The following is a 27,057-nucleotide window of genomic DNA, read 5'->3' on the forward strand; positions in this document are numbered from 1 at the left end:
CAAGAGCAGATGGAGGGGGGGGGGCTGGAGGAGGGGAAAAACAAGGAGGGAGGAGAGGAAAAAACGGAAAGAGGGGGGGGGGGGGGAACCAAAGGAGGGAGAGGACTCATAGGGGGGAGAGGGGCAGGGCACACACGAGAGGGAAAAGGGTAAAGGCGGAGGAGGGAAATGCAAAAGGACTCATGGGAGAGAAGGTGGCAGAGAGAGGGGAGTTGGGGAAAAAAGAGGATGGAAGGGGGGGAGAGGGAGCCTGGGAAAAGGACAGAGGAAAGGAGGGGGAGTGAGGATCAGAGTTAATAGGAGGGATAAATGGAGGGAGAGAGGGCATCATCCGGGAGGGGGAGTTGGTGGAAGCCACCTTGGGAAAGGAGATGAAGGGTGTAGAGATGGAGGGTAGGGGGAACACAACAGTGAAGATGTGGCAGGGGATGGGGATGGGAGAGGAGAGGAGCAACCAGAGGGTGAGGGGGATCAAGGTGGCGGGAGGTGTAGAGTATGCGGATATGTTCAAGGAATAGGAGTGGATGGGGGAGGTCATAGACTATCCGCGTGGGGGACGGGAGGCGTATATGGAAGGCGAGGCGGAGTGCCTGACGCTCAAGGATCTGGAGGGACTTATAGAATTTGAGGAGGGGGGTAGATATCCAGGCGGAACTTCCACAACAGAGGATGGGACGGATTAAAGATAGGTGCTGAGGATGGTAGAGGGGTGCAACCCCCATGTCCGGCCAGAGAGGAGTTTGAGGAGTCGGAGGTGGTTGTGGGCTTTGGATTGGATGGAGCGGAGATAAGGGATCCAGGTGAGGTGACGGTCAAGGGTGAGGCGAAGGTAGGTGAGGGTGGGGGTGAGGCGGACAGGACAAGCGCAGACGGTAAGGGAGAAATCAAGGGCATTCAGCTGTTGTTCTTGTGGTCTCACTTAAGGATAATAGATACGCACCAATCACCCGACCGATCAACTTCGTGTGCAACTTTCACATGACCCGACCGACTTTACTCAGCCATTACAATGACAAAATTTTGTGTGGCGGTTGGAACGACACCACTACACACGGCACTGTTATTTTTAGTGAAAGGGGCGGGAGGGGGGGGGGTCGAGTGAAGTAGTTGGCGGGTCGCCTGTCGAGTGGTCCTACGCTACAAACCAAATGACAAGGATAGTTGGTCGGTCGGTTGGCCAAAGCGTCTGCAAACATCCAGTTCGTTGGTCGGTCGATCGGTTGGTACGCGTGTATGGCCAGAAACATTCTCAGAGTTATGAATTCATTGATAAAATCATTGAGCAAACTTGAGCGTTCGATACCGCGCGTCAGCTCTGAACTGTGACGTAGTGGTGTTCTGCGGGTGAAGTCATACATGTCTGGAGCGCTGTTCGTTTTTCTCTAGGGCGCCATTAGTGTGAGTTAATGCTGCATTTGCAGTTTGTTCTCTGCATCACGTGATCTTACTCGCACACCAAGGAACAACCGTAAGTTGGTTTAATGAACGGATTTTTGTAAACCCTCGTCGACAGTTTTCTAAAGGTCTTCTCGCTACTCCTGTGGAGGTCGAGTTGCCACTGTTACGGTAGGCCGAGTTTGTGAGTTCATGTAATGGCTTCTCGTGCGGTAAAAAGACAATTTCTTCGTGCCACTACCTAACAGTTATGTCCCAGGATCAGGTAACAGTATATGAGAACGAAGGTTCTACAACACTCCAACAAGTTAGTAACAAAGTCACACAAATGAATTAAAGGTTTACTCTCTTTGTGACTAGTTGAATATGGGAGTCCTGAACACTACATGTAATACAACACAAAAAGGCTATCATTGGCTAAGTGCAAGTAATCGTAGGTAGACATCACACAACATAGCAAATGCGCTTTACAACAACTGTCTGTTCACTTCAAAGAGTTCACTAACGACGTTCCGTATCTAAGTCAGCTCTGGGCAGTGATCTACAATCAAGTGCGAGAGCTGCTCTTCCGTCTGTCGAGTAGGCTTCTGTGCGTTGTCGCCCGGTCATTGGCGGGTTGTACTCGGCCGGCAATTGGCTGAGTTGAAATCGATGGCATCATCCCTGGCGCCGCCCGTGGCGCTGGTGGACCTCGCGCAAGTGGCGAGTCTGTATGGCGCTGACACCATCTCGCATCTTTGCGCGTGTGGTGCTTTTGTCCATGCTTTTCGTGTTCAGAAGATACATCACAGATAACGTGAGAAGTGCACAGCTTTTCAACCACTTTTCGCACTCAGCAATAGTGATACCTCATGTACTACAATGCTAAAGCCAAACCCTGCAGTTTTATTTTATCTCATTCCATTCAAACAGATGAGTGAAAAATATGAACCACTCACAGTTCAAGTCTTTTCGGTTAAGGCGACCAAACAAAACTCACCTCAAAAATGAAACAACCACTGATACTTGTGGGATGTTATGTAGTTATTTTGGGATAATATCTGGAGGAGGTAGGCCACCAACATGATACACCAGGAAAACTGAAATATGCCACTGTTTCTGCAAAAGCATCTCGAAAATGCCTATTGCAAAACAAAAGAAAAAAGAAAAACAGTGAGAGATGATACAGTGTTGGACCTTGATAGTACCACACACAATTGGAAACACATTGCTGGCATTAAAATTGCAACACGAGGAAGAATAGCTAATACCGAAATGTTACTTTTTACAGGTATATATAGTATAATGGTATTACGCATCAAGATTGTAACGGAATGGGAAAGAGAAAATTTTTGTAAGTCACTACAGCTCAGCACTGCTCCAGCACATGGTAGAATCAACACAAGCCAACCACTAGGTATAAACATTTCTACACGGTTAGGCAGTCACCAAGATTGTAAAACCAACACTTCTGCATGTGAATGTAAGCTCAAAGGAAAAGTGTAAAACAAGTGCATACCATCCTGCCTCCATCACTCTCGTAACATTAAGCAAGAAGCACTAGGTAGGACGCAACAACACTTGAGAGGAGTCTGATGAAGCACTTAAGATACTGAAACAAACTGATGAGTCAATGCAGCAAAATTGAAGACATCTGATGACTTGTAATGAGGATACCTATTAGGTCATTATAAATGACTTTGTACTGCAAAGTCACTCCTCAGCAACCGAAATACTCCACTACAGTAGCCAAGAGGCAGTCAACCTTAGAATCCACGGTGTTCATGCCATTTGTACTTGGTTCTCTGTTTATTATATTGTTGTAACTGCGACTGGAACGGTCGCGGGGTTGACGTGACGGAAAGCGCGGTGGGACCCATGGAGCGACCTGTGAACAACACAAACGTGAGAAGATGGACACGACCAACGAAGGACCTTACGAACAACAACAAGATCGAAACAACAGTCACAAGGAAACCTAACTAGACAACCACATCCACTCGCACACAGAACAAGAAAGTAAATACACCGTCGAAGGCGAGGCGATATGTCCAGAGACGTACGCAAGATTAGACTGGCTGACTGAGCGAGAGGCAGGTGCCTAAATACATGATGGGGGGCGCCGCTATTGGTCGCTGGGACCACGTGTTCTACTGTGGCGCCCTCACTTTAAATGTGGGCCAGGAGGCGCACGCCGCCACAGCTTATGGCGCGATGGTGCAGAGACTTCTAGGGGTCTTCAACATCCATGCCGTCTGGCGCGGATTCAAATTCCGTGGCATGCGGTACCAGATCCCTCCGCCCTGAATCTTGCACGTAGTGGAGGAAACGCCCCGGATGGTGCTGAGGTGGGCGGCAGTGGGAAGGGCTCATCAACCGCCGTTGGTGGGGAGGAAGGGACGCTTGGGGTATCCATGACGGCTGACCCAGAGTCCAGTATGGGGGGAGGGAGCTGCTGACCCACCCGCGGGTGGGTAGGGGTGGGAGGAGGCCCGAGGGAGACAGTAACTGGGGGCAGGGGCTGCGACTCGAGGACCACGTCCATAGCCAAAGGAGGTAGGGAAGGAGGCGGCGGAGCGAGTCCCATGGGGGCATACAGGTAGAGCTGATTATGATGGAGGTGCTCCAACTCTTTCGATGTCTGCACCAACGTCACACGCCGCCCACACGACCGTGGCAGACTTACAACCCACCTTGTAGCCGTATTTGCGGGTCCACACGGCCGTGCTGCGGGCATAACACTGCGAAGACCGGGAGTGGAGGCGGGAGGGGTTTGGCATCAGCAAATGGAGCAAGGTCGGCGGCTCTCGCCCATGAAGGAACTCCGGCAGACTGCGACTGTCAATTGGCATAGTGCAACAGGTGCTCAAAAATAGCACGAGGGATGATGTGGTTGGAGACGAGTGGACCACCTTTGCCAACTGTTGTTTAAACATGTGGACAAGCCTGATACCGCACCATTGGACGAAGTGTGGAAAGGGGGGCTATGGATATGTTTGATACCGTTGGCCTGACTGAAGTTGTGGAAGGAAGATGCTGTGAATTGGGGGCCATTGTCAGAGACCAACGTGTGTGGCAGGCCTTCAATGGCAAGAACCTGGGCAGGGGCTGTGAGTGTACCCTCCATGGTGGTGGATGCCATGTGGAAGACATATGGGTATTTGGAGTAAACATCAACGATAAGTAACCACAAGAACCTCAAAAACAGGCCCAAAAATCAATATGGATGCTATCCCAGGCCCAGTGAGGCACAGGCAAGGGTGCAAACAACTGAGGGGGCCTTGCCTAGTGATGCACACACAAACTGCACCCACAGACCAGGCAGTCAATATCGTCATCAATGCCGGGCCAATACACGAGCCGATGAGCCAAAACTTTCATACGTGACATACCGCAGTGCCCGTGGTGTAAGAAACTGAGCACCCAAAGCCGCAAATCGGGAGAGATGACAACCCGATGGGCACCCGACTCTGTGGCAACAGAAGGACATCATCGACCATGGAGAGCCTGTGTGACAGGTGGCGCCAGGGGCTGAAATCGGACTGCATCCAACGAGTAACATAGAAGGAACACCAATGGGCCATGTAGTGGAGAATCTGCCACAAGATAGGGTCGCGGTGGGGAGCTGCTTCAATGTGAGCAGCCATGAAGGGCAGACCGTCCAGTGCATCCTGGCTGGCTGAATCAATGTGGAAGCAGAAGACCTCCTGTTGGTCAAAGGCAGGATTGGGGCCTGCTGGGAGACGTGACAAAGCGTCCGCGTTAGAATGGTGGTCGGTGGGCTTATACCAGATGGTGTAAGCATAATTTGGTAAAAACAACGCCCAGCGCGGGAGACATTGAGCCATGTGCTCTGGAAGGTGAGAGTGGGGTCTCCTTTTCAATCTGGGAGTAGATCCTTTGTGCTGGGGTCAACGTCTTAGAGGCATAAGCCATGGGCTGTCGGAGCCATCAGCATCCTGGTGGGAGAGGATGGTCCTAATGCCGTATGCCAACGCATCAGCCACCACAACAAAGGGGTGGTCCAGAGAGAAGGGAGTAGTAAGGCAAGGGGCGGACTTCAGCATCACCTTTAAATGGAGAAAAGCCTGGTCACAGGCAGGAGTCCAATCAAAAGGTATCCCTTTGCGATGCAAGTGATTGAGGGGTTGAGCAACGGAGGCAGCCTGGGGCAAGAACTTTAAGTAATAAGTAACCTTGCCCAAAAACACCTGGAGTTCAGTTAAGTCCTTGGGACGAGGAAGGGTCTCAATGGCCGCGACATTACTACCTGAAGGGCTAATGCCATCTTTGCTAAGCAAGTGGCCTAAGTGTTTCACTTTTCCACTTCCGGTTGAAAAAAACAACACTTCTCCAGTTGACAGCGTAAACCCACGCTGGTAGGGGTGGCCAAGCGGTTCTAGGCGCTACAGTATGGAACTGCGCGACCGCTACGGTCGCAGGTTCGAATCCTGCCTCAGGCATGGATGTGTGTGATGTCCTTAGATTAGTTAGGTTTAAGTAGTTCTAAGTTCTAGGGGACTGATGACCTCCGCAGTGAAGTCCCATAGTGCTCATAGCCATTTGAACCATTTTTTCGTAAACCTACTGATTGCAGAGCGTGAAATAAGGCCCTGAAATTTTTCAAATGTTCCTGGCGGGAATGCCCTGTGACCAAGATGTCATCCAGATAATTCACGCAGGTGGGGACAGGCTGTGCAAGCTGTTCCAAGAACCGCTGGAAAATGGCCAGCGTCGAAGAGCCAGCAAGGGGAAGGCTCTTGTAGTTGTACAATCCAAAAGGTGTGTTGTTAACCATGATGTTCTGAGATTCGGCATCCAAGGGTAACTGGTGGTATGCCTCAGCCAGGTCGATATTCGAAAAATACTCTCCCTCGGCAAGCTTGGCGAGAAGGTCTTCCTGTCTGGGAATGGTGTAAGTGTTGATGAGGGACTGGGCATTGACAGTAGCGCCGAAGTCCCCACACAGCCGAAGGGTCCCACTGGGTTTCCGTATGACCACTAATGGTGTCGCCCAGGCACTGTACGTCACAGGCTCCAGAACGCCAGCAGATTGGAGCCGATCAAGTTTCTGCTTCACTGCCATCCATAAGGCCACCGGAAGGGGCTAGGCCCGGAAAAAGCGAAACTGCGCATCCGGCCAAAGGGTGATGTGCACCTGAAAATCGTAAGCACATCCGAGATCCGTGGCAAACAACGACTCAAAAGCGGAGCACAGATCGTCCAAGTCCTGAAAATGAACAGCCGTGAAAACGATCTTAACTTCGTCGGAAATTTAAAAGCCAAACAGTTGAAACGCATCGAGGCCAAAAATATTCGAAGCCGACGGCTGGTCGACGAAAAAGAGGGTAAGGAGCCAGGGAACACCGTAGTACATCGCCTGGGCGATGAACTGCCCACGAAGGGGAATGGAACCGTCTCCGTAGGCGACCAAACGGCGAGAGGGAGGTGACAACTCAGGAGAGCCAAGCCGGGTATATGGCGCCATATTAATCAGGGAGACGGTGGCCCCAGTTTCGATCTGAAAACTGACATGCTCAGTGAAAAGGCGGAGCGTGAGGAAAAGCTTCCGCGCCGACGGGTCGTCCTGTGGGACGACCGATTGCACTGCATGGATGGTACCTTGAGGCCAAGGAGGGGCAGGACTGGAGCGAGTCGAGCGACTACGACAAACGAATTGAATGTGGCCCTCCTTGTTACACAGCATGCAGGTTTTCCAGCGGTGGGGACAATCAGCTTGAGAACGTGCAGTAAAGCACTGTGGGCAAGATGGAAGTGGGTGGCGCGACCTGCGACGAGGGGCGACCGGAGGCAGTGATGCCATAGAGACGTCGGACAACGAGGAGTCCCGATGGCGCTGGCCTCTGTCGGCCGAGCCATGTCGACGTCGCAATGGCGGAAGCCACCGTGAGCCCTCTATCGCCACCACCTGCGGCCGTGTCATATGATGCTTGTCAGCCGCCTGAGCAATTTCAAAGGAGTGGGCAATGCGGAGGATCTCTTCCAAGGAGGGGTTATCGAGTTTCAACGCTGCAAGGCGGACCTCAGGATCGGGAGCCACCTGAACCACCTCATCCCGGATCAGGGAGTCTGCATACGAAGCCTTAAACTGCTGACTGGTGCATGTAAAATAGCATCGACGGCTGAGACCCTGCAAGTCGGTGACCCAGGAACAATACGATGGACCAGGCTGTTTATGGTACTGGTGGAACTCCAGCCGAAAGGTGACCGCACGGTAGTGTTGGGAATAATAGTTTGTAAGCAAAAGGCATATCTTCTGGAAATCGAGAGCCAAAGGATTGGACAATAGTGCCAACTTGCAGATAAGAAAGAACGTGTCTGGGGAGGCCCAAGAAAAAACAACGAATGCTGCACGGAGTCGTCTGTGACTTGAAAAGCCGTGGAATGTGGTTTCAGTCTTTCTAAGTCCGTCTTCCAGTCTTCTGTAGCGTCATTAAATGGTGGGAACGACAGTGGACGTGGGAACGCATCGGACACCCGAGGATTCGGAAGCTGTTGTAGTAATGCGCCCCGGGCATCAACATTGTCCGTTAGCAATTGCAGTGACTGCTGTAAGATGTCTAACTGGAGCTGCTGCTGCTATACGAGCTGCTGCTGTTGCTCCAGCGGACAGACCAACTTCGCCTCCATGCCAACAACGACCACCATTTACCTCATCGCCAAAATGTTGGAACTGCGACCAGAACGGTCGCGGGATTGACGTGGCGGGAAGCGCGGCAGGACCCACGGAGCGGCCTGTGAACAACAACACAAACGGGAGAGGACGGTCACGAGCAATAAAGGACCTCACGAACAACAACAAGATCGAAACACCAGAGTCACAAGAAAACCTAACTAGACAACCACATCCACTTGTACACAGAACAACAAAGTAAACACGCTGTCTAAGGCGAGGCGATATGTCCAGAGACGTACGCAAGATTGGACTGATTGGCTGGGCTTCTTCTTTATTGATTTACGATTCCCCCCGAAGGGGGCGGGCTGGCAGCAGCTTAGTACGCCGCTCTTCAGCCTACAGAATTTGTTGTAAAAAGATGAAAATAATAAACAATAAAAACAGGCGATAAAATCGGAGACTTAAATGGAAACATGGCGGAAGATCGTGTAACTTAAAACATAGAACAAAGGGTTGATAATGCTAATAAATTACATATGAAGGGGACAGGGAAAATAATAGACCAAGCCACAGGAAAAAGACACGGCGACAGTCTGGTTACTGTTCGCAGGAGACATAAAATTTACAACCAGCGACAGCATGGTTTCTGTTCGCAACACTTTGGAAAGACGAACAACACTGAACAGTCACTTGAACACTGTACTAAAAAATTGGTACAAATATGACATACCACAGCCGAGGTCAGATGGCAGTCAAGCTGAATTGTCACGAAGTGATCAAATTCCGCGTTAAGGGCGGTCTGAGTTGCATTCACAGTTCAGAACCAATTTTATCGACGTACAGAAGCTCAAAGAAAGGATGGAATAAGTGTCCTGTGGCCCTACATAGCGTTTGTTTCGTCTCTAGAAATAAACGGTAGAAAAGGAATATTATGTTTAATGTTAATTTCAGACCACAATGCCATTATATCTTCTTCACTTGGCGTTGCCAGAAGAGATTAGAATCTGTTTCTCCCTATCAAAGATCATCGGCAGAAGCTGGAATCGAACCCAGACCATAAGCATATGAGCCCACCATCAATCCAACAGACCACCAAATCCGTTTCTCTGTGGTACATTTTTCTATTGTAACACCGTTTCGCCACACTGGGTGAGAATTCTGACACACAAGCTCCCTGTAGTGGTTTGCAGCATGTTCAGTAAATTCATTTACTTGGTTGACCGAATCGCCATGAACTAACTGAATCGGCTACCCAGTGCATACATTAGACTCTATTTTGTAATCACCGAAATAAAATCAAGTAACTGCCACCTACACAGAACTGCCAACAGTGTAGGATTCAGAAATTAAAGTAGGAAGTATACCTTTCCACTTGAGCTACTTTATTGTGCCATCTGTTTGTTGAAAACGTCGTGAAGCGCAAAAGAAAAGCTGTTACTGTCTATCTCTCAGAAGTCTACACCCAGCCTTATGCATTATCTCAGAACAATGTGGAAGGCGGAAGTTCTGGAGCTGCTGTAGCTACATTTCAGGTAGTAGCGTAACGGTAAGATGGTTCAAATGGTTCAAATGGCTCTGTGCACTATGGGACTTAACACCTATGGTCATCAGTCCCCTAGAACTTAGAACTACTTAACCCTAGCTAACCTAAGGACATCACACAACACCCAGTCATCACGAGGCAGAGAAAATCCCTGACCCCGCCGGGAATCGAACCCGGGAACCCGGGCGCGGGAAGCGAGAACGCTACCGCACGACCACGAGCTGCGGACATAACGGTAAGAATAGCGCACCGTAGACAAAACGTCGCGAATTCAAATACATTCACTGCAACATTTTTAAAAACGCAATTCTGCTGTCTGCTGAAGTTATCAATCTAATGCAACTTTGAACATAATTCCCTTCTCTTCTCAACCCAAAATAGTCGCATGTAGAAAAAGAGCCAACTACTGTGACATTTTGTTCTTTTTAGGTTTAAAAGTCGGCCAGGCAGAAGATGCATCTCAAAACTTTTGTATTATGGGTGGGGAGAGCGCATCCTGCCAAAATACGTCAGAAAAGTATTTTCTACATTAGCTGTCGTGTGGTAGTAGCATTGTATTCTTCTTCAAACCTTGTCTGACAGCTTTAACTCAGAAATAGTTTTATACATGCATGTAATCAATAAAGTGCACGTCCATTGTAAGACTGTTATAGATAACATCAGAGAATTCGCATACATCTTTGATGATTAATTTCTCTCTTTTGTTTACTTTTGTTTAGACAACAATAAAAGGTACCCTACGAAAATTGTGCACTGTATTATAAGAAATTAAATAAGACTACCAACGGCACGAGAAAGTTTATTTTAATAAAGCTGAGTATCTGTACACAAGCTTGCCTCTATCGAACCGAATTAGTAAAATACTACTCACTTAGATTTCCATTGGGTCTTTGTTTCATTGGTATACTGTGTCATACTCTAGAGGTATGCAAATATAGCATTTCATAAATAAAGTTGTATTCCCAGACACCCAAAATTTGTTTGTCAGCAACGGAAAGACGCATTACCTGTTGTGCAGCATTGAAAGTTTTTCACCATTGCACTATGAGCCGAAAGTATTTTCTTGCGTTTTCCTTATCGATGTTTGATCTAACTGCTTGTAGCTCTTTCTCAGAGGGGATAAAAACGTCACAGTCAGCGAGACTTGAACCGCGAACCAGAACAGACGCTATTTTACAGCTCAGCATGTTACCACAGAGACAGCGAAGAGGCTGATAGTGGCTAGAACTCGTAAATCGCTACTTACAGGACGAGATTAGTTGCGATTTCCACGTGCAACGACTTTCCTGGGCTGAATACCGTAAATTTACAATCTTTTGTAGCACCTCAAGCGTTATTTACTCAGATTATTCAATGGAAATGACAGGAAAAATCAAGTGAAATTTGAGGCTTAATTCCGTACACGCCAGGATCTAACTCGTCGATCACAGAGTTGCCAAACATACCTTGTCTTGTTGCCAAAACTCAGTTACAGTACCAGCAGGAAGAAGAGGAGCCGATGTGTTCCAACATAGGGCTAGGAGGTGACCATAGCTGGCATCTCAAAGACGCGCCTGGCACGACCTGGAATGCGTAATGCGCCTGATTCGCATTTCTGTGACAATGTATAGGAACTAGCGCGCAGTTATTAATATTACTAAGAACTGACTGTAAACTATACATCATAAATCGGTATCTCTCTTAGTCGTTTTTATATTTCTTTCGTCGAGCACAACAAACAAATAAAAATAAAAAACAGTATGTGTGTGTGTTTGTGTGTGTGTGTGTGTGTGTGTGTGAGAGAGAGAGAGAGAGAGAGAGAGAGAGAGAGAGATAGAGAGAAGAGAGAGATAGACATCAATGTAAAAAAGGCTGATAGAGTAAAAAAAAAATTGCACCATGATATGTAAAGTAATCTTTCATTAAAAAGACACGTGCCACATCATTACCACATGCCATATTCATGATCTATGGAACAAATATTAATTGAATCAAATCAAATGTAATCTGATATAATCATATTGCTGACTAGCCATGAAGAATCATGAATTACTGAATTTTTCGCCACTATCAGTAACCAAATCTAAACTTGAAAATAAAAGACCACAGTTTTTGTAATAAGCTGGGACTCCTATCACGACCTTTTCGTCCCTGTTAACTAACCACGAAAGATGTCTGATATACCTCTATTCAGAAGTAACAAAGTGTGCATGCATTTAAAGATGAAGTGCATGATGTGAAGTTCTGTGATGGAAATACGAACCCAACACGTAATCGGGTTGTTAACTAAGTAAAATCAAATGTTATGTTTCGGTTTTCCTTACCAGCTGCTAGGTGTTTGAACCTAAAATAAGGATACAAATTTTGCGCCTGAGTAACAATCGAACCGCACACCTACCGTCCTTCTTTATAATCCACGAATATAGCGTAAGTATCATTTGGTTACTCACCAACAGTAAGATGTGTGCTTGTTTGACCAGAAATAACGGCACCTACTGCGAATGTTGGCAACAGATGAACAGACATTAAAAATGCATGTTAATTTTCACTAGGAGGCCGGTGTGCACATGATAGGGCTTGAAATGAAATTATGAATATTTTTGTACTGGACCAGTATTCGGACACACATACTTACCTTTGGAGGAGACCTAGAGAAGATTGCAGTCTTGGGGCCGGCTGAAGTTACTGTTTCTAATGAATTAAAAAAAAAAAAAAAAAAAAAAAAAAAAAAAAAAAAAAAAAAAAAAAAAAAGGTTATAGGCGCTACAGACTGGAACCGCGCGACCGCTACGGTCGCAGGTTCGAATCCTGCCTCGGGCATGGATGTGTGTGATGTCCTTAGGTTAGTTAGGTTTAAGTAGTTCTAAATTCTAGGGGACTGATTACCTCAGATGTTAAGTCCCATAGTGCTCAGAGCCATTTGAACCATTTTTTTGCAGCCTTGGGAAAAGGTTGAAATAAAATGGCTCTGAGCACTATGGGACTTAACTTCTGAGGTTATCAGTCCCCTAGAACTTAGAACTACTTAAACCTAACTAACCTAAGGACATTACAAACGTCCAAGCCCAGGCAGGATTCGAACCTGCGACCGTAGCTGTCGCGCGGTTCCAGACTGTAGCGCCTAGAACCGCTCGGCCACTCCAGCCGGCTTGGGAAAAGAAACTAAATGACTGAACTATACTGTTCCGAGAGATTCACATCGTCGAAAGAGGAGATACGAATTCAAATCATATGCCAGCACCAAATTTATCAACGTCTGTAGTTCAATCAAGTACAAGTAAAATAAGAGCCCCGTTCCTTTAAATGGATATCGGTTCATCAAATAGAATAAAATTTTCTTATCTAATTAAGTTTACTGGCGACAGTATTTCTGTTTACCATGACTTCTGCCTATGTCATTTCCCAACGTAAACCGGCTCTGCCCAGTTGGTAATAACGGAACGTGATGATTAATGCGGATTCTGAATTATAACGTCTTTCTCTTGAGGTTACCAGAGGTAAAGTAAATCTGTTTGTGCCTCTTAAAAGTAAATTTCTGACCCCACGCATTGCACCTGTGGTAGTTCGTTCCACCAGACCATTGTGTCCACATTTCCAGCCCCAGGAGTTTGCTGTAACGGATCATATGCTTAGCTTACTAAATTACCCACGGTGGAAAAAATAAGAATCTATTGAATGGTTAAGTAGAAGCAAGCTTCTGACACGGTGATTATGCTATTCTCATGTCAGCAGGATGTAAAGACTCTTCTGTGCATCATAGCCTCGCTGTGAAGCCATTTTGATATTTTCGGTAATTCAACAAATTTCTTAGTTCGAGAAAATCCACTGTGATGTGTGAAGTACCGGATAATTCGATTATTACCGTCATTATTACTATCATTTTCTTCATACCGTTGTTGGAACAGATGTGCTTGAACATCGTTTAGTGCCTTTTGGTCATTATAGATGTATTTGGCCAAGAACAGGTTCTTTCCCTGTCTACGGAATTCTTTTCATGCTAATACCAAACATCATCAATTACTCGTAGTTTACATTAAAACTGAAGTAATTGATGAAGACTTCACTTGATAACAGAAACGCGCTGTCTTTCTTCACTTACTTGAGCCTAGAAATGGCTGTCGAATACTCCCAAGCCAGAAGCCAAGGTATCTTACTGTCTTCCGATATTCTTCGCTGTCAGTTCTTCCATATGATTTGTTCGCCGTAACCTGTTTCAAGTTGTGTATGACAGAGAATGTTTTAGAAAATCAATTGTTTTCCTTTGCAAGAAACAGAAAGATTTTCATTCTAAGCTATCCAAGTTCAAAATTTTCCCAATATTAGTTCAAATTTAATATTCGCTTCTGTAATGTAGGAAAGTATTTCACAGTTGCAAAACGCACATCCGACCCATTGACCTTACACTTCGTCGCTGACCATAAATTCTAGTTCAAAGTGAAACCAGTTTAAGTAACCTAATGTAGCGAAGACTGTTTGCCAGTGCTCTTTCTCACCGGAAACTACGCAATTAACCCATTGGGATCAATAAGTACACTGTAACAGTAATTTTTGCGTGTATGTAATGGATACGGATTGTAGAATTTAGTGGTGCTCTCTCTTCCACTTCTGTATACAATATGCCTGATCTAAACGGGCCCTCTATCATTAAGGGCCTGACAACAGTAATGTGCTTTTACTGACAGCCTCACTGTTCGTTTTACCTGATTTTGTAGTCATTTAAATAAAACGTGATCTTCCAGTGGGAGACATTTCGTCCCCCTTTTTACTTAAAAAGAAAAAGGTTCAAATTGCTCTGAGCACAATGGGACTTAACATCTTAGGTCATCAGTCCCCTAGAACTTAGAACTGCTTAAACCTTACTAACCTAAGGACATCACAGACATCCATGCCCGAGGCAGGATTCGAACCTGCGACCGTAGCAGTCGCGCGGTTCTGGACTGTAGCGCCTAGAACCGCACGGCCACCGCGGCCGGCTCCCCCCCCCCCCTTTTTTTACTTCTGTGAAATCTGTCAGTAAGCTTTTTACTTCCAACCCGAGAAATGCGGCAGAATACGGCTGGTAAACGATTCACAAACCACGATATAGTGCGATTAAGACGATTTCATTAAACATTGTCGTAGATGAAGGAATTTAGTTTCTTCTTAAATCGTCTTATGCAGCAACGTTCACAGATATCTCAAATAGGAAAAGCTCTTTATACAGGTACGAAAGTTGTAAATCAAACTTCCCACAGTTTCTGTCATGTTGATATTTTCCTCTGATCGCACTGCGTAAGTATTTTGTCTAAGAGGTATCACAAGTAGTGTTCCTGTAGCTGTGAGAATCATTGGTTAAAAACGTGTTTAACACCAATGGGTACAGTACTGCTGTATGTTCAATACGAGTATCAATCTAAGACTGAGTTCATTCACAAACTGAGGCGTATTTACAATACTGAAGCTAGACTGTGTATCCTTGTCTTCGTTGAGTGGGCATTGGAAGTCGTTTACACACACGTATACAATACTATGAATACCTCGAACGCTCTAGTTAACGTTGCTTTCATAAACTAATTTTGATCTTTTTTTAAATTCTTCTGGGTCTTCAGCGTGCAATATCTGTTGTAGATACAGTCTTAGACAGAAAAATTGACCGCCGAATCGTTCACTTACGGTGGACAGTACACTCGTGCTCCCCTCAGAATACTATGTCCGGCAATATACTCGATCTGGCAACATTGTAGACTACGGCACTTCCCGGAGGAAGTCTTGACTGCAGTCTGAGTACATCAGTCTTGACTACGACCGTAGTCTTGAAGTAAAACACGAGACTAGCTAATACGACATCTGGCAACAGAAAGCACACGTTGACAAAACTTTTATCGCCCCTTTCCTCTTGGTGCTGAAGCTACGAGCGTAATTCAAGCGAATTACAATATATTTCACTTTCTGTCACATTGTTAATAATAGTTTGGCTCACCACTATTTTTGGGAGAGATTTCTTGGCCGGCCATCTACCTCCGAACACTGCATGCGTCTGAGTTCTCTGGCCCATTTGCTGCCTACCGGCGGGGGCTGAGACACTGCGCCGCCTCGCCTTCTGCCGACCACATCTGCTCCACTCCTCACTCTCAACGGTGTAACATGTTTTAATGTTGTTGAGTGGTGACCCATAAAATCTGTCTACGATTTGTGTTTCACACTCGATAGCAATGGAGGCACAAAACCGTTTTTATTTGATGAGTATTTTATTACACTAATATGCAATACATCAATGTGGCACAGAATTAATTTCATTGTTCCTGATCCAGTGTGCTATAATTAAAGTGTCACATCCTTTTCTTTTTCCTTTCAGAGGAGATTCTTCAAATAATTAATTTTTGTCATGGATTAATATATGTTAGTCATGGCACAGAGAGTAAATGCAATGTAATGTGTTTGGTTTCTTTCTTTGATTCCCTATGTTAAATGGATGCGAAACATTGTGTCAATACCTTTCAGAACGCGCTCTATAGCTACCCAGGCAGATTGCTTATTTTGAGGTCCATACATTAATTATTGGAGAAGTGAACACTGTTCAAAAGTGATATTTAAAATACTCAATTGGATTTAAGGCGACATAATTGCCCATATTTGAAGTTATCCAGAAAAAAAGTAAGTTGCTAGAGCCGCTGTTAGCAAATGTCTGCAGAGAGTTCCTAATTGCTATTGTGGAAATTGAGCGTAGATGCTCTATAGTAATCAACAGGTTCATGTCCATCATACTTATCTCCCTGGCATGTGAGTCTTCAGTGAAGAACGGTACTGAAATTCGTATTGTTGAGCCGGCCAGAGTGGCCGAGCTGTTCTAGGCACTACAGTCTGGAACTGCGCAACCGCTACAGTCGCGGGTTCGAATGCTGCCTCGGGCATGGATGTGTGTGATGTTCTTAGGTTAGTTAGGTTTAAGTAGTTCTAAGTTCTAGGAGACCATAGTGCTCAGAGCCATTTGAACCGTAATGTTGACGGTCGATTCGAATTTCTTCAGAGACGCTTGTATTGTGAAGCAGCTTGGCAGTCAGAAAGCCAAGAACAATGACCATGAACACAACTTGCTGCGTCGAGCTACCAAGACGACTTGATGTGTGAAGGTTTTCTTCCGATTTCATTACAGAATTTTTTCTGGAAATTCGCGGCTCCATAAAATAAATCAGAAAAGAAGGTCACACACTCTGATCCCTGTCATGGTTAGATTTGATGACTCATTGAGCCAATGTGACATGAGATACGGGCGGGGGCACGGGGCTACGGACACACTGCAGCCAGCACGCCACTCTCATCATGATATTGGTCGCTGAGCCTCATAATGCGTCGTGAACGATAATAGAACTTGTCACTTACGTGAAGAATAGCTTACTTTAGCCAGAAATTTGTATTTTCTGTCTCTGTGTCTAGGGGTTATATAGCACGAGTCATTCAAATGGAAAGGGAATATCAAGTGAATTTAGCGAGTCAGTTCACACCATACATGGAAGTGATTGCACTGTAAAAGTTTTGCCAAATTTATGTGACGATGTTGCCAATTCTCAGTTGTGCTAGGAACAGCTCTGTAGTGGTATGCGAGGAGAATCCTGTGCTCTTGTCATAGGAGGATTCAGAGAGGAGGCCCGGAGTTTGCTTAATATGCAGCGTTTTCTGCTTCCAGTTGTGTCAAACATTCAGGTATATAAACTTCCATCACGATTACAATTTCCCACAAAATATATACGAATGGGACACTTACCCTGTTACTTTGTGACAAAAGATTATTTCAGTACAATAAAACGTCTTTGGAAATCAACTTTGCCCACCTGTCACGAAAAGTAGGATAACAAACACTTTGCACCTCGAAATCGATTGCATATATGTGCAGTCTTGTGATCATACAAGTAGAATTTCATGAATTGCACGAGAATGTAGAAAAATGTTGTTGGGAATGGAAGATATAAGAAACACAGTTAACTCATTATTCTATGCCACATAATAATCAACACATTTGAAAATTCACAAGAGAAGAAACTAAAAATTAGGCCCATTAAGACAGAAACTAAAGTGCAGATGCGGGCACTGTGCAGACCTGCGCTGTTTCATCTTCAGATCTATACAAATAATATATACTAACCAGCGTATTCATTTCTTTCGTAATGTTTCACTCTTGTATAGTCTTCTAATGATGAACTGGATCCACACCCATGAGTCTGATTGTTTCTTTGTATCTTTCCATCTATTGTCTTTGTGTGTTATTGCTGTGTTCAAAAAGCAAAATGTTATGCTTGCTCCCATGAGGTATTGGAACAAGGTCACAAGAAGGCTAACGAAGTATAATCAAAATACATTGAGACGCCAATCTGTCTGTCGTCATGGTGTTAAGTCGACAGAAATAGTTGGGTATTATTGCCTGCCTCACCGGCATCACATTGTTGTCTTCTGAGATTTTCGTATTGCCCTGAACACAAGACGCTGAGATAAATGTGTATATGCTCTGTAACGAAACATCCCACATTCCGTTCATCCTGATCCATTCGTTACGTGCATCGGCAGCAATGACTGATAGGAAAGTTGTTGTGAGGTGACGAATAAAAATAACAAAGGTAGTAGTAACAAATCTGTAGCCAAGGATGTTTACTACATTACAGACAATTGTTAACGATTAAGAAAATAACCAAGAAAGGCTGAGTGTTTAATTGGCGCACTGTGTAGGTGTTCCTACCACTTTGTTACTGAATTCTGTTCTGGTTGTTTGCAGAGGGAAAAGAGAGAACCCTGTAGCCATACATATCGCTAGTGCAACGAGATATTACCTATCAACTATCCTTGCTTTACATCACGAGACGAACATGGCGTGAGTAATAAGCAAGTAGGCATATAATCTATTTACAGTTAGTTTGATCGCGTTATATAACGCAAAAATACACCTTTTTAGTGTATTATTGCGTAATTACAATTATTGATAGTCTATTTGTGAGATTGCGCGCTTTCAGTGGGGTGAAACCTATCACAGAAGCAAGCAAAACACAAATATTTCTTGCACAATGCGCAACACACAAACGAAATCTCGCTGCACTGCCGTATTGTCTGATATATTTCTCGGAAAACAGATCTGATTCATGTTGCTTAATACACCTCTAACTGCTATCAATGTGGATGCGTCCCAAGTGTGTAAAAGTATAACATGAAATACACAGAAAAAAAGGGGTATCGACTGAAACATAGCCATGAACAAGATTATAACTGAGGTCGACAGCATTGTCGTCTACCACCTTGACAACTCGAACGGTGACAGTGCTCGGCTGATAACTTACGTTTACTGGTATCAAAGCTGCAGCATGAAAACACAAAAACGTTAATAACCTGAAGATCATTAACTTTGGAACCCATAGTAAAGTAAAGCAGTCATCCGTTAGAAGATTGGTTTGAACACCATAGTGCTTTAATAGGCACGTTCCTGTTGGAGTTGGTATGCCGTTGCTTTCCTCCAACCTTTGAGTTGACTTGCCTAGACAGTTAATAGGGGAACCTACAGTTTAACGCGGCTTTCGGACCACAGGGTATGCCGTTGCTTTCCTCCAACCTTTGAGTTGAATTACTTAGACAGTTAATAGGCGAACCTACAGTTTAACGTGGCTTTCGGACCACAGTGCAACTAGGCATTTTTCACATCAACAAACACTGCCTGAGTGGAAATAAGTGTAAAATGGGAGATAAAATTCGTGGGACTGCCCATGGATCGAACCCGAGACCTTCGTACTCTTAGTCTTGCTATTTATCAATTTGTTGCCATGTAGCCACCAGTGTAGCTTCTGCTTAGCATTAAAATTAAGGATCTCTTGTTTGTGCCTGGATTGGCACTTCCACGACCCTGCACCAAATTATAGAGAACTGAATAGAATTTAGTGCCTTCAAGTTGACATATACAGAAAAGGAGAAAAATTGAACAACATATTTGGCCTCTCTTTGATGCCTCATTCTTCACTGCCATTACATTGCCATTATGCGTCTTATGAGAAAAAACGTACGCTGGAAGGTCATGTTGTTTTATTTAAATGATCACGGAATCAGGTAAAACGGACAGTGAAGTTGTCAGTAAAAGCACATTACTGTTGTCAGTATGATGTTGCACTGCCCAGGGCCTGTAATGATAAAGGGCCCGTTTAGGTCAGGCATATTGTATACAGAAGTGCAAGAGAGAGCACCACTAAATTCTACAATCCGTATGCATTGCATACACGCAGAAATTACTGTTGCTGTGTACTTATTGAGCCCAGTGGGTTAATTGCGTATTTTCCGGTGAGAAAGAGCACTGGAAAACAGTCTTCCCTACATTAGGTTCCTTAAACTGGTGTCGCTTTGAACTAGAACTTATGGTCAGCGACTAAGTGTAAGGTCAATGGGTCGGATGTGCGTTTTGCAACTGTGAAATACTTTCCCACATTACAGAAGCGAATATTAAATTTGAACTAATATTGCGAAAATTTTGAACTTAGAATGAAAATCTTTCTGTTTCTTGCAAAGAAACATTCTCTGTAATACGCAACTTGAAACAGGTCACGGCGACCAATTCATATGGAAAACTGACAGCGACGTTACCGGAAGGCAGTAAGATCCCTTGGCTTCTGGCTTGGGAGTATTCAACAGCTATTTCTAGGCGCAAGTAAATGAAGAAAGACAGCGCGTTTTTGTTATCAAGTGACGTCTACATCAATTACTTCAGTTTTAATGTAAACTCCGAGTAATTGATGATGTTTGATATTAACATGAAAAGAATTCCGTAGACAGGGAAAGAACCTGTTCTTGGGCAAATACTTCTATAATGACCAAAAGGCATTAAATGATGTTCAAGCACATGTGTTCTAGCAACGGTATGAAGAAAATGATAGTAATAACGACGGTAATAATCGAATTATCCGGTAACTTCACACTTCACAGTAAATTTTCTCGAACTAAGAAATTTGCTGAATTAGTGAAAATTTCAAAATGGCTTCACATCGAGGCTATGATACACAGAAGAGTCTTTACATCCTGCTGACATGAGAATAGTATAATCTCCATGTCAGAAGCTTGCTTCTACTTAATCATTTAATAGACTCGCATTTTCTCCACCGTGGCTAATTTTGTAAGCTAAGCATATGATTCGTAACAGCACACTCCTGGGGCTGGGAAATGTGGCCAGAATGGTCTATTGGAACGAACTATCACACGTGCAATGCGTGCGATCAGGCATTTACTTTTAAGAGGCACAAACAGGTTTACTTTACCCCTGGTAATATCACGAGAAAGACGTTATAATACAGAATCAGCATTAAACATCACGTTCCTTCATTACCAACTGGGCAGAGCCGGTTTACGTTGGGAAATGACATAGCGGAAGTCATGGTAAACAGAAATACTGTCGCCAGTAAACTTAATTACATTAGAAAATTTTATTTTATTTGATGAACCGATAGGCATTTAAAGGAACATGGCTCTTATTTTACTTGTACTTGATTGAAATACAGACGCTCAAAAATTTGGTGCTGGACTGTGATTTGAATTCGTATCTCCCATTTCGAGGATCTGAATCTCTCGGAACAGTATAGTTCAGTGATTTCGTTCCTTATCCCAAGACTGCAATCTTCTCTAGGTCTCCTCCAAACGTAAGTATGGGGGTCCGAATACTGATCCAGTACAAAAATTTTCATAATTTCATTTCAAGCCCTCCCACATGCACACCGGCCTGCTAGTGAAAATTAACATGCATTTTTAATGTATGTTCATGTGTTGCCAACATTCGCAATAGGTGTCGATATTTCTAGTCAAACACGCACGCATCTTACTGTTGGTGAGTAACCAATTGATACGGAAGCTATATTCTTGGATGATAAAGAAAGACGGTAGGTGTGCGGTTCGATTGTCGCTCACGCAAAAAATTTGTATCCTTACTTTAGTTTCAAACACCTAGCAGCTGGTAAGAAAAACCAATACATAACATTTGATTTTACTTAGTTAACAATCCGATTACGTGTTGGGTATGTATCTCCATCACATAACTTCACATCCTGCACTTCATCTTTAAATGCATGCACACTTTGTTACTTCTGACTTCGTGGTTAGTTAACAGTGACGACTTGATAGGAGTCCCAGGTTATTACAAAAACTGTGGTCTTTCATTTTCAAGTTAAGATTTGGTTACTGATATTCGCGAGAATTTCAGTAATTCATGACTCTTCATGGCTAGTCAGCAATATGATTAGATTAGATTAGATTTGATTTGATTCGATTAATATTTGTTCCATAGATCATAAATGCGACATGTCGTAATGATGTGGAACGTGTCATTTTAATGAAAGACTTCTTTACATACCATGGCGCATTTTTTTTTTTGCAATTATTTACTCTTTCAGTATTTTTAATATTTATTTCTATCTCTCTCTTCTCTCTCTGTCTGTCTGTCTCTCTCTCTCTCTCTCTCTCTCTCTCTCTCTCTCTCTCCCTCTTTCTCTCTCTCTCTCTCTCTCTCTCTCTCTCTCTCTCTCTCTCTCCCTCTTTCTCTCTCTCTCTCTCCCTCTCTCACACACACACACACACAGAAACATATTGCTTTTTTATTTTTATTTGTTTGTTGTGCTCGACTATCGGCCAGGCACGAAACCGTTGATGAACGAGTTTCTTAGTTTTGAGTACACTTACGAAAGAAATATTAAAACAACTATGAGGGGTACTGATTTATAATGCTTAGTTTACAGTCAGTTCTGAGTAATATTAGAATCTCCGCGCTAGTTCCTATACCTTGTCACAGAAATGCGAATCAGGCGCATTACGTATTCCAGGCCGTGCCAGCCGCGTCTTTGGGGTGCCAGCATTGGTCACTTCCCAGCCCTCTGTAGGAACACATCGGTTTGTCTTCTTCCTGCTGGTACTGTAACTGAGATTTGGCAACGAGGCAAGGTATGTCTGGCAACTCTGTGATCGCCGAGTTACTTCCTGGTGTGCACGGAATTAAGCCTCAAATTTCACTTGATTTTTCCTGTCATTTCCACTGAATAATCTGAGTTATTACCGCTTCAGGTGTAACAAAAGATTGTAAATTTACGGTATTCAGCCCAGGAAAGTCTTTGCCCGTGGAAATCGCAACTAGTCTTGTCCTTTAAGTAGCGATTTACGAGTTCTAGCCACTATCAGCCTCGTAATAGAAATCTCTGACACACACCTCTTCGCTGGCTCAGTGGTAACATGCTGACATGTAAGAATAAGCGTCTCTTCTGGTTCGCGGTTCCAGTCTGGCTGACTGTGACATTTGTATCCCCTCTGTGAAAGAGCTACAAGCAGTCAGATCAAACATCGATAAGGAAAACGCAAGAAAATACTTTCGGCTCATAGTGCAATGGCGAAAAACTTACAACGCTGCACAACAGGTAAAGCCTCTTTCCGTTGCTGACAAGCAAATTTTGGGTTTCTGGGAATACTTAACTTTATTTATGAAATGCTATATTTGCATAGCTCTTGAGTATGACACAGGATACCAATGAAACACAGACCCAATGGAAATCTAAGTGAGTAGTAGTTTACTAATTCGGTTCGATACAGGCAAGCTTGTGTGCAGATACTCAGTTTTGTTAAAACAGTCTTTCTTGTAAGGTTATCGTGGGTAGTTTTATTTCATTTCTTATAATACAGTGCACAATTTTCGTAGGGTATGTTTTATTGTTGTTTAAACCATAGTAAACATAAGAGAGAAATTAAACGTCAACGATATCTGTGAATTCTCTGATGTTATCTATAACAGTCTGACAAGGACGTGCACTTTATTTATTACGTGCATGTAGAATACTTTTTCTGGGTTAAAGCTGTCAAACAAGCTTTGTAGAAGAATAAAATGCAAATACCACATGACAGCTACTGTAGAAAATACTTTTCTGACGTATTTTGGCTCGATGCGCTCTCCCCATACATAATACAAAAGTTTTGAGATGCATCTTCTGTCTGGCTGTCTATTAAACCCGAAAAGAATAAAATGTCGCAGTAGTCGGCCCTATTTCTACATGCGACTATTTTGGGTTGAGAAGTGAAGTGAATTATGTTCAAAGTTCCATTAGATTGATAAGTTCAGCAGACAGCAAAATTGCGTTTAAAAATATGTAGCAGTGAATGTTTTCGAATTCGCGACATTATGTCTACGGTGCGCTTTTTTACCGTTGCACTACTACCTGAAACGTAGCTACAGCAGCTCCAGAACTTCCACCATCCACAATGTTGTGAGATAATGCATAAGGCTGGATGTAGACTTCTGAGAGACAAACAGTTACAGCTTTTCTTTTGCACTGCATGACGTTTTCAACAAACAGATAGCGCAATAGAATAGCTCAAGTGGAAAGGAACACTACCTATTTAAATTTCTGCATTCTACACTGTTGGCAGTTCTGTGTATATGGCACTTACGTAACTTTATTTCGGTGATTAAAAAATAGAGTCTAATTTATGCACTGGGTAGCCGATTCAGTTAGTTCATGGCGATTCGGTCAACCAAGTAAATGAATTTACTGAACATGCTGCAAACCACTATAGGAAGCCTGTGTGTCAGAATTCTCATCCAGTGTGGCGAAACGGCGTTACAATAGAAAAATATGTCACACAGAAGCGGATTTGGTGGTCTGTTGGATTGCTGACAGATTCGCATACGCACTGTTCGGGTTCGATCCCAGCTTCTGTCCACGATTTTTGATAGTGAGGGACAGATTCTATTCTCTTCTGGCTACCCCAAGTGAAGAAGTTATAATGGCATTGTGGTCTGAAATTTACATTGAACATGATATTCCTTCTCTGTCAAGTAGGCATTAGGTTGAACCACAATAAAGTCAGGAGTGGCGATATGTAGAGACTCAATCACCCGTAACCTGTATTATACTAGTTTTTTATTTCTAGTGACGCAACAAACGCTATGTAGGGTCACAAGACACTTATAAAATTGGTTCTGAACTGGGAATGCAACTCAGACCGCCCTTAACGCGGAATTTGATCCATTCGTGGCAATACAGCTCGACTGCAATTTGTTGTTTGTTCAGAACAGCAGATTCCTCAACATCTCCACATATTGCGTGTTAATTGGTTCGAATTCTGGCCCCGGCACTAAAGTTTTCAGTATGTATTATCAAGCTATAGCATGAGAAACCTATCTGCTGGTGGATAATAATTTTGATTTTTAGTATATTTTCATTCGTTGTCAACACTAACGATATCTGACGTTTTTGACTCCTAGTGAGACACAGAACTATTTGCGAGATCACTTTACGTTCAAGGACGTTCAGTCCGAGGTGCTGGTGCAGAAAACTTCGGTAGCTGACGTTTCTTTGTGTGTAGTCGACAAGGATATGTGTGGGGTTCGATTACCAGTCAGTATTGAACTCTTCGTCATATTATTTCTAATTCAAAGATGCTCACATGTCGCTGCTGGTGTAACAAACGCATAGAATATAGCAGCGATAGGTGCTGGGTTGGAGTCCTGGGTAGGAAAAAAATAATGTTTCGCGTCGTCATTTCAGTTAAGACATCTTGCTACTGCCGAGAAAATCCGATATGTCACCATTAATTGTGCTTCGATAACAATCCGATTAGGTTCTGGGTTCGAATCCCTGTCCAACACAAAGCTTTACCTCACGGCATTTCAAGTAAGATACTTGTGAAGAAGCAACATTTTACATCTCTCGTAGTTTGTTAACAGGGACAATAGATGCTGGGTAGGAATTCGCGTCCGTTAAAAAGTGTAAATTTTGTAATTTAAAGTTGATATTTCCTAACTGATACTGTCTTAAATCGAGGTATATCACCCTCTGCATGCCTAGTCAGGAGTGACTGTCAGTTTCCGTCAGTCACGAAATCTTTGCTTAGTCCGCATGACCTGGGTTTGAATCTATATGCAGAACGAGACGGTTCGTCGTGTCATTTGAAGTTCATACATATTCTCATCTAGCAGCTCGTGAAAAACTTAAATTTTTAATGTCATTTTGTGTTTAATAATAAGTACGATATGTTACTTTGGGGAGGAAATCATGAGTACGACGAACGTACTACGTAATAATGAGAGTGGTAACATTTCAGGTATGTCATTGATTGTGTGTGTGTGTTTGTGTCTGTGCGCAGATATGGTGCCAACTCCCACAAGCAACCTATCAAGGCCTCATTACTTTCATGCCACAACGCGCCGCCGCTGTTATCCGTGCCAGAGGTGGACATACCGGCTGTTAGGTAGGTGGTCATAATTTTCTGGCTGAGCAATGTACGTCACAAATGCGTTTTCCTTGGACATTTCTGAAGCGTTTCACTGCTACACTTAAAATTTGTACGCATAGGTTCAAACTTTGCACGAAGGTAGATAAATGGATAAAATCAAAACCACTTTTTTTATCTGATAGTTTTTATCTGTTGCTCTTAAAATGAATCAGATAAAGAAATTGAAAACTGGCTTGAAAAAATATACCTTCATTCGGATTTACTTGCAAGAAAATCGTCTCTTCTATGATTAAAACTGTTGCGAATCGGCTCTTATTTTGTTATAATTTAGAAAAATATATGTAATTAACACTAGTTCTGTTGCTTTGTGAAATCTTTACCCGTTGCCGTGATATAAGGAACATGGTTCGCGGGACAACCTATACTGTACCAGTCGTGGACCAAGTCAACAAAAATCTACATCAGCTGCCAAGTTATGGCAGTCTCATGTCAAAATTATGGTAGAACAAAAGTTGAGAACCGAAATGAAAAATACTCAAGATACAGCACAAAACAGGTGAATGTGTCCTGGGAAGAATTAGGACTGCGGAAGAAGGGAACTAGCTCTTCGATTTATCTGATAGCTTCAAAGACATTTAAGTCAAAAGGTACTGACATGTTGGCGCTCTTTTACGTCTTACCCCTACTTGTTCAGCGCAGTGAAATCTCTTAACTGAAAGGTGCTGCCACACATGCTTCTTGCAACTTACAAGCTAAATCCATGATCCTGTGCCCAAAATCCAGAAGATCATAAACAATACATTTTATCGTATGGCTCAAGACAATATATGTCAAGTGTGGAAAAGTTTTTCCTGAAGGATGAATTATCTAGGGGCGGGTTTCTTCCAGGGGGCAAGAGTTGGGGGAACGGGAGCGGGGCGGGAGGGGGAGGGGGACGCTAAAACAATCTTTTGATTTCTGGGTTGGAGGGGAGGGGGGTTGAAGTTTGATTTTGTTCCTGAGCAGACCATTTCTCGACCAAACCCACCCACTGTTACATACATGGTGAATGGTGTAGAAACCGCTAGGCACAAATTTATGTGCTTCTAGAGATTGGGATGCATCAAGACCCCGAGAGTGGGATGGATGTGTTACGAGAATTATTTCAGAGTGGTGATGCATGCACCCCAAACTTTAATGAAACGTTGTCTTATATTCATGACATGACAAATGTTAATAGGACGTATCACATGTACCATGTTACTTCACTTGGCACGATGCATTGTACTATACGACGTTAGTACTAATACTAACAAGTAAAAAAACGGGAAATTTTCAAGGTGCT

Source organism: Schistocerca americana, chromosome 6, assembly GCF_021461395.2.
Source record: "Schistocerca americana isolate TAMUIC-IGC-003095 chromosome 6, iqSchAmer2.1, whole genome shotgun sequence".
Classification (NCBI taxonomy): Eukaryota; Metazoa; Arthropoda; class Insecta; order Orthoptera; family Acrididae; genus Schistocerca; species Schistocerca americana.